Source organism: Triticum urartu, chromosome 3A (genome assembly GCF_056163025.1).
Source record: "Triticum urartu cultivar PI428250 chromosome 3A, HENAU_Tu73, whole genome shotgun sequence".
Taxonomy (NCBI): domain Eukaryota; kingdom Viridiplantae; phylum Streptophyta; class Magnoliopsida; order Poales; family Poaceae; genus Triticum; species Triticum urartu.
The window spans coordinates 525780270-525789410 of NC_141875.1; positions in this window are offsets into that span (position 1 = coordinate 525780270).

Below are 9141 nucleotides of genomic sequence, written 5' to 3' on the forward strand. Positions count from 1 at the left end.
CGGTCGAGCTGAAGCTGGCCATCCGCTCCGTCTTCCGGTGCCTCCATCTCGCTTCCGTCCTCCGCCTCGTCTTCCTCCTCGACGCTGGAGCCGATCACCTCCGCCGAGTCCTTGCCGTAGTCTGGGTTCATCCCAAACCACTCCGGCGGTACCTCTCCGCCGTCTTCAGCCCGCTCGGGGACAAAGATGCTGGTGTCGGTGTACTCAGCGATCGCCGCCGCGCGCTTGACAAGGGCGTCTTCCGCGGCTGCCAGCTCCGGCTGAGCCTCTGACCGGAGTGTCACCAGCCGGTCTAGGTCCAGCCCCGGATACCACGCCTTGACAAATTCCAAGGCTCGGCGCGCTCCAGCCCGGGCCGAGGAACACTTCCAGGCCTCAAGACGGCCAGGCGTGACCTCCAGCCAGTCGGCAGTCCGATTGGGGGTGCGCGGAGCCTGCATATCTAGCCACAGGGCAGCGATCGCTTGGGCGCTGACACGTTGAAGCCGGCGCAGCATTCGGTGGGCCGGCCGCAGACGAGCCCCAATGCTCAGAATATGCTCGTCAAGGGTCCGGGGGGCATTGTTGGAAATATGCCCTAGAGGCAATAATAAATCAGTTATTATTATATATTTCATTGTTCATGATAATCGTTTATTATCCATGCTAGAATTGTATTGATAGGAAACTCAGATACATGTGTGGATACATAGACAACACCATGTCCCTAGTAACCCTCTAGTTGACTAGCTCGTTGATCAATAGATGGTTACGGTTTCCTAACCATGGACATTGGATGTCGTTGATAACGGGATCACATCATTAGGAGAATGATGTGATGGACAAGACCCAATCCTAAGCCTAGCACAAAGATCGTGTAGTTCGTTTGCTAAAGCTTTTCTAATGTCAAGTATCATTTCCTTAGACCATGAGATTGTGCAACTCCCGGATATCGTAGGAGTGCTTTGGGTGTGCCAAACGTCACAACATAACTGGGTGGCTATAAAGGTACACTACAGGTATCTCCGAAAGTGTTTGTTGGGTTGGCACGAATCGAGACTGGGATTTGTCACTCCATGTAAACGGAGAGGTATCTCTGGGCCCACTCGGTAGGACATCATCATAATGTGCACAATGTAACCAAGGAGTTGATCACAGGATGATGTGTTACGGAACGAGTAAAGAGACTTGCCGGTAACGAGATTGAACAAGGTATCGGGATACTGATGATCGAATCTCAGGCAAGTACAATACCGCTGGACAAAGGGAATTGAATACAGGATTGATTGAATCCTCGACATCGTGGTTCATCCGATGAGATCATCATGGAACATGTGGGAGCCAACATGGGTATCCAGATCCCGCTGTTGGTTATTGGCCGGAGAGTTGTCTCGGTCATGTCTGCATGGTTCCCGAACCCGTAGGGTCTACACACTTAAGGTTCGATGACGCTAGGGTTATTAGGAAGACTTGTATGTGATTACCGAATGTTGTTCGGAGTCCCGGTGAGATCCCGGACGTCACGAGGAGTTCCGCAATGGTCTGGAGGTAAAGATTTATATATGGAAAGTTGTTGTTCGGGTTCCGGGAAAAGTTCGGTTTTTTCCGGTATTGTACCGGGAAGCTTCCGGAAGGTTCCGGAGGATTCCGGAGGGGTCCGGAGGTCCGGAAAAAGTTCCACCACGTCCAATACAGCAGCATGGGCTGTAGGGGGGCACCCTAACCTTAATGGGCCAAGGGCACCAGTCCCCCCAAGGCCCATGCGCATGGGAGAGGGGAAACCCTAAGGGGGAGGGCCTCCACTTGACTTGGGAGGCACTCCTCCCCCCCTAGCCGCCGCCCCCAACCCTAGATGGGATCTAGGGGGGCCGCCCCCCCTCTCCAAAAAATAGTGGAGGGGTGGGAGGGCGGCCACACCCTTGAACCTGGCGCAGCCCTCCCTCCTCCTACCTTCTCCTCCTCCTCCATGGTGCTTGGCGAAGCCCTGCCGGAGAATCACAAGCTCCTCCACCACCACGCTGTCGTGCTGTTGGACTTCTTCCTCAACCTCTCCCTCCTCCTTGCTGGATCAAGGCGTGGGAGACGTCTCCGTTCCGTACGTGTGTTGAACACAGAGGTGCCGTCCGTTCGGCGCTAGGATCATCGGTGATTTGGATCACGACGAGTACGACTCCATCAACCCCGTTCACTTGAACGCTTCCACTTAGCAATCTACAAAGGTATGTAGATGCACTCTCCTTCCCCTCGTTGCTAGATTACTCCATAGATTGATCTTGGTGATGCGTAGAAAATTTTAAATTTCTGCTACGATCCCCAACAGGCATCAACAGCAATCTCCGCGCCATTCGCCCTCTGCTCCTCGCGATCAGCCCCGTTAGCTTGATTGGTGGCCTGCGAGTGGCGGGGGAAGAAGTCTGCCAAGACGAAAAGAATGAAGAACAAGTCAAAAAACCAGGAGTTGGCTCGACCTATAGTCAGCAGCTCAAAGAAGAAAAGCAAAGAAGCTCACCATCGACGAGGTCCTCGATCTTGTGGAAGCCGGAGGCCAGCATTGCCTCCTTGTCAGTCCAGGAGGAGCGCTCGCTCGCGAACTTGGCCAGGAGGGAGGCCTCCTCTTCTTCCGCCTCCTTCTGTGTCTTCTTAAGCAGCTCCTTCTACTCTGCCAATTGCGCGGCCAGCAGATTGCGCTCTGCGGCGAGCTTGCTGCACTCCGCCCCTTGGCACGCAACGCGGAGTTGGCTTCACTCAGCTGCTGTTGAAGAGTGGCCTTGGCCTCTGAAGAGAAAGAAGGCGTTAAGTCATCAACAAAGAAGGTCGCTGAGGAGATCCGACCCGACTGCTCAGCAGTCGGCCCGAATCTCGGGGACTACAGCCCGCGGGTGCGCCAGCGCGCCCCCGCAAAGAAGAAAAATGACTCACTCCGGCTCTCCGACAAGTTGGCGGTCCGCTTGCCCAGCTCTTCAACGTTGCAGTTGAAGGAGGTGACACGGAGGTTGTGATAGTCCTGCGACAAGTATTTCAGGCAAAAGTTAGTACCCCGAACTCGCTAATTGGAGTTCCAGGCCGCCTGCTCAGCGGCCGGCCCGAAACTCGGGGACTACACCCAGTGGGTGCACTGGCGCGCCCCCACAGAGAGGAACAAGAAAACAAAGACAAAGGAGAAAGCATACCCGGATGGCTGCCCGCGACGCCAGGTGCGCCTTGGTGCAGTTTTGGATAGCGTCGCTCTCAGCTTGCAGCTTTGTCTGGACATCCAGAAGCGCCTGGTTCAGTGGGCCTGTGCCGCCTCCTCGCACGCACCCAATGGGCGCGACGCTCGTTGCTTCGGCGTCTGGGATCGTCGAGATGGCAGTGCCGGCCTCCAAGGGGCGTGGCGCCGAAGTCGCCTTCTCAAGACGGCGGGGCGTTGGCGAGCCGACTTGAAGGAGTAGCTTCGCCACGGCCTCGTCTTCAGTCGGCGGCAAGGGCGGGTTCGCCGGCTGTTTGCCTTGCGCGCTCCTAGACGGCGGCGGGGGCGGCACGACCGCGTCCGGCATGGAGGCGTCGCCGCCGCCCCTCTCCATGATCGAGAACTCGCCGCCGGCTTCCCCTGACTGCCCTGTGAACTCCGGGGGCGGCGACACAAAATTCAGAGGGGTGACAAACACCGCCGACCGCCGGTGCACGACTTCCTTTACCTGCCGCCTTGCCGTGACGGCGGCCTCGGCCTCCTCCAGCTTTTTCAGGGCGGAGGCCTCCGCCTTCTCGGCCTCTGTTTTCTTCAGGCGGGCGGCCTCTTCCTCCTCGCGCTTCTCCTGCGCGTTCCGCTCCATCGCCTCCCGGAGGTCGGCGGCGGGGTCAATCCGCCGAGTAGTGGCAGACGTCTCTGCCGACCCTATAACGGAGGCGGCGGCAACCCTCTCAAGAGTGAGGGGAGCCCTGAAGCGAGGGAAGCATATGAAAGACTCAGACAAGATCAACAAAGAGAAAATAAAGATGAGGGACGGAGGCGCTTACGCAGAGACCAGCGACGGCTTCTTCACTTCCTTGCGGAAGCGGTTGGCTTTCGCGGCCGCCTCTTCCCGCTTGGTCGCGGCGGCCGCTCCCTTAAACTTCTTCGACCGGCCACCATGTGTACTCCGTCCGGCCCGGCGCTTCTTCGCGCCGCCTTGAGCGTCCAAGACGGCGGAGGAACCCGCGCTTGGCTGGCCAACCTTTGGCTGGTGGCGCGGGGCGAATTCTCCCTCGGCATCGTCATCAGGCCAGTCGGCGGAAGTGGCCGTGGGCCCGGAGCCGCCTGCTTCTCCTCCTCCTCCCTCGGCGTCGGCCTCCATGGCCGCCGCCCCCAAGTCAGGATCGTCGACGTCGCTCTCCGCCCGATCAGGGACAAACTGACGAGCCGGCCCTGTGGTGCCAGCCGAAGGGTGGACGAGAGGGTTCTGATTCAAAAACAAAAAAACGGTCAGACTGGACAAGTCGGACTCGGCAACAAAGAAACAGAAGAAGAAGGAAGACGACTTACAATAGGCGGGGGGTTGGCGCGTGAGTACGGCTCCTCGCCGAACCGCCAATCCACCGTGAGACCGCAGTTCGCAATGTAGTTCACCGTGTCCGCCACCTCCGCGTGAGGCATGTCCTTGGAGCACATCCGACTCGGGTCTCGATGACCGCTCATCTGGCAGATCATGTGAGGTCGGCCTTGGAGTGGGAGGACTCGGCGTGCCACAAAGGCGGCCAGCAAGTCGGCCCCGGCCAAGCCCTCTGACTGCGTCAGCACTCGGAGTCGCGCGACAGCGGAGGCACCAGCAGGAGACAACGTCCTAGCTCGGTGTGACCAGCAGGGGAGCCTTCCAGCCGGCGCGCCGGCTTCGTAAGTCGGCAGGTTGACCCAGTCGCCTTCTGGGGCGACGTTCTTCACATAAAAGTAGGACCGCTGCCACATCTTCACCGACTTAATCAGTGCGATGGTGGGAAACGGATTGTCGTCCACTGATCTCCGCATCGCGATAAATGCACCGCACTGGGTCGGCACGCCGGTGACGTATGTGCCAAGCTTGGACTGGAAGAACTCACCCCAGAGCTTGATGGTGGGGAGAACGCCGAGGAAGCCTTCGCACAGGGTGGCGAAGGCAGCCAGCAGCACCACCGTGTTCGGAGTAAGGTGGTGCGGTTGGAGCCCGTGGAACTCCAAGAAGGAGCAGAAGAAGCCACTCACCGGCATCCCCAGGCCGCGCACAAGGTGCAAGCGGAATATGACCCGCTCGCCCTCCTCCGGCACCGGCGAAATTTCCCCCTCCGACGCGAGGCGAACCCGCACTAAGCCCCTGCCGGGCAGACGCCGTGTCTTGCGGAGGATCTCGACGTCGTCATCATCGACCTCGGAGCCGTCCCACACTCCGGAGCGCACATCCGCAGGAGGTGTGGCGGTGAAGGAAGAGCTCATCGTTGTGGGCGTAGCGTGGCTCGGAGCTGCAGCGGCGAGAGGAAGAAGAAGCAAGAAGGAGTGAAAGGGAGTAGGGAAGATGGGTGAGGGAGTCCTGGATTAGGGGGTGTCCGGGTAGCCGGACTATACCTTCAGCCGGACTACAGGACTATGAAGATACAAGATTGAAGACTTCGTCCCATGTCCGGATGGGACTTTCCTTGGCATGGAAGGCAAGCTTGGCGATGCGGATATTTAGATCTCCTACTATTGTAACCGACTTTGTGTAACCCTAACCCTCTCCGGTGTCTATATAAACCGGAGGGCTTTAGTCCGTAGGACAACTTCATCATACAACAATCATACCATAGGCTAGCTTCTAGGGTTTAGCCTCCTTGATCTCGTGGTAGATCTACTCTTGTACTACCCATATCATCAATATTAATCAAGCAGGACGTAGGGTTTTACCTCCATCAAGAGGGCCCGAACCTGGGTAAAACATCGTGTTCCTTGCCTCCTATTACCATCCGGCCTAGACGCACAGTTCGGGACCCCCTACCCGAGATCCGCCGGTTTTGACACCGACATTGGTGCTCTCGTTGAGAGTTCCTCTATACCGTCGCAATCAGGAAGGATGCCTCTTCCCGTCTTTAAAGACGGCGCCGTTACTAAGGGAGCCTTGGCTGTCGGCCAAACCCTCCGGCTAGGCGGTTTTCTCATGACCGCCTGTTCGGCCATTGCGCCGACGGTGACCTCTCGGGTCATCAAAAGCAATCTTCACGTTAGCTCGGAACTCGTCGAGCAGTTAGATCCAATGGAGCTCTCTTCCATAAACCCGATCTAAGAGAAATTAATTCTCCCCAAGTCACCCATCACGTTGCCGTGGTAGAGGCACAGTGCGGCGACTCTTCATCTATCTCAAGGACTAGCTACGTCCGGATTCCCGATCCCTCCAAGCCGGATACCCGCGGAGGGGAGGATGTAACTCAACACCTCAACTTAGAATCAGGCAACGGGCTAGATTTACTGGACAACATCCAAGAATCCAAACTTCAAAGTTCGGAAACTCCTTGGCCTCTGAGTCTTAGATTGGGTGAAGTTCCGGACTTAATTCCACCCACCCACCCGAACATAAGCGATCTATCCCAAATCAGGCAAAAGCCCGAAGAAATAGTACATCATTACTGGGCAAGGTTCCTCCTGGTTATGAACAGGATAAAGGATTGCCGCGAGGAAGACGCAATCTCAATCTTCAACGCCACAGGTCGTCGTGATCTTACACGCTTCGCTGACTTGGCATCCATAGTACAAAAGTACTGTGCGATGGAAAGCGCCCGGAAAACCGAAACTAAATTTTGGGACAATCCGGCCCTGAATAGAAACCTCGTCCGAAATAAAAGGGTGCATCATCATCAGACACCCGGGTTAAAAACCAAAAAACCAAAACCCTCTACAGGGCATGGAACCGTACTGGAGGGATGGCTTAATGGACCCTGTAAAATTCATAGTACAGAGGACGCCACACCAACTCATAGCCTTAGAGCATGTTGGATACTCCGGCAGGTGGCCAAAAGGGGCGAAGATCTCCTAATTCCGGAGGCCGCAGAAAGCCACCTCAGGGACTCCAGTACAGTCTTAACAGTCTTCGAGACTTTCGCATCAAATAATATGCGAAAAAGAACACCCCACAGCCTCGCCGAAGTCTATCAAGTAGCAACAATAAACCCATGGAGTGACACGGCTATTACTTTTAATGCCAGTGATGAACCTAAATTCCGAACAGCTCGAGCACCAGCCGCATTGGTACTCAGTCCTATAGTGGACGGCTTTCGCCTCACCAAGGTACTCATGGACGGAGGCAGCGGACTGAACCTCATTTATGAGGAAACCCTTCAAAAATGGAAATAGACTAGAACCGCATTGAGCGAAGCAGCACAACCTTTAGAGGAATAATCCCCAGTCGGGAAGCGCGCTGTGCAGGAAAAATCACACTAGATGTGGTGTTCGGCACGCTAGATAATTATAGGTCCGAAGAGGTCACATTCCAAGTGGCCCCGTTCAGTAGCGGATACCATGCTCTGCTGGGGCGGGAAGTGTTTATAATCTTCCAAGCAATACCCCATTACGGGTACATGAAGCTCAATATGCCCGGGCCGAACGGAATCATCACTCTCGCTAGTGATCCGGACATAGCACTCCGCGCTGAAAACAAGACAGCCGCATTGGCCCTTGAGGCACTGTCCGAAGCCCTAGCGGCTGAGGAACTGACTATGCTGCGTTCCACGGTAAACAGGGACGATGTGATACTCGACAGAAGATCCAAGTCCACCTCTTTTAAACCAGCGGATGAAATAGTCAAATTCCAGGTCCATCCAATGGACCCCAATAAAACAGCTTCCATCGAGGCACGATTAAACCCCGATGTAGACGCCGCACTGCGAGAATTCCTACGGGAGAACTGGGACATTTTTGCCTGGCACCCTTCAGACATGCCAGGAATCCCACGCAGGCTGGCCGAACACAGCTTAAATATCCTAAAAGGATACAAACCTATCAAACAAGCCCTTCGGCGTTTCTCTGAGCCCAAGAGACAGGCAATGGGAGAAGAGCTAGCCAAACTATTGGAGGCCGGATTCATCAGAGACATAAAACATCCGGACTGGCTAGCAAACTTGGTGATGGTACCAAAGAAGGACAAATCCTGGCGCCTGTGCGTTGACTTCAAAGACCTTAACAAGGCTTGACCAAAGGATCCCTTCCCCCTCCCCCGCATCGATCAAATTATCGATGCCACCGCAGCACACGATTCGTTGTGCTTCCTCGACGCATACTCCGGTTACCATCAAATCAAGATGGCCGAGTCAGACCAAGCCGCAACAGCATTCGTCACCCCATACGGCCCATTCTGCTTCAACACAATGCCTTTCGGGCTCAAAAACGCCGGCGCAACATATCAGCGCATGATTCAGACATGTCTGGCAAACTAGATCGGCAAAACAGTAGAGGCATACGTGGATGATGTGGTCGTAAAAACAAGACATGTCGAATCTCTAGTAGACGACTTGAGGCTTACATTTGACAACCTCCGAGCATATGACATCAACCTAAATCCGGAAAAATGCGTTTTCGGCGTTCCAGCCGGAAAGCTCTTGGGCTTCATTGTATCCGGTAGAGGAATCGAAGCAAATCTAGCCAAGATCCGAGCTTTGTCACAATTGGATATCCCAAAGGACCTCAAACAAATACAAAAATTAACCGGATGCGTGGCGGCTCTAAGCCGCTTTATCTCCCGGTTGGGAGAAAAGGCGCTACCCCTCTATCGCCTCCTTCGGCGCACCGAACACTTCGAGTGGACGGATGCCGCCACGGCCGAACTCGAGGAAATAAAAGCCATATTGGCAACAAACCCCGTCCTGACCGCGCCAAACATCGGCAAACCAATGCTATTGTACATTGCAGCAGCCCATCAAGTTGTCAGCGCAGTACTCGTCGTCGAACGGGAAACGGACGGACACAAATTCCCCCTTCAAAAGCCGGTTTACTATGTGTCCACTGTCCTCACCCCATGCAAATCACGGTACCCACATTATCAAAAGATTGCATATGCGGTATTCATGGCATCCCGGAAGCTACAACACTACTTTCAAGAGTGTTCAATCACAGTAGCATCGGAAGTACCACTCAACGATATTATAAACAACCGTGACGCAATGGGCCGGATTGCAAAATGGGCCATCGAGCTCCTCCCGTTCGACATAACT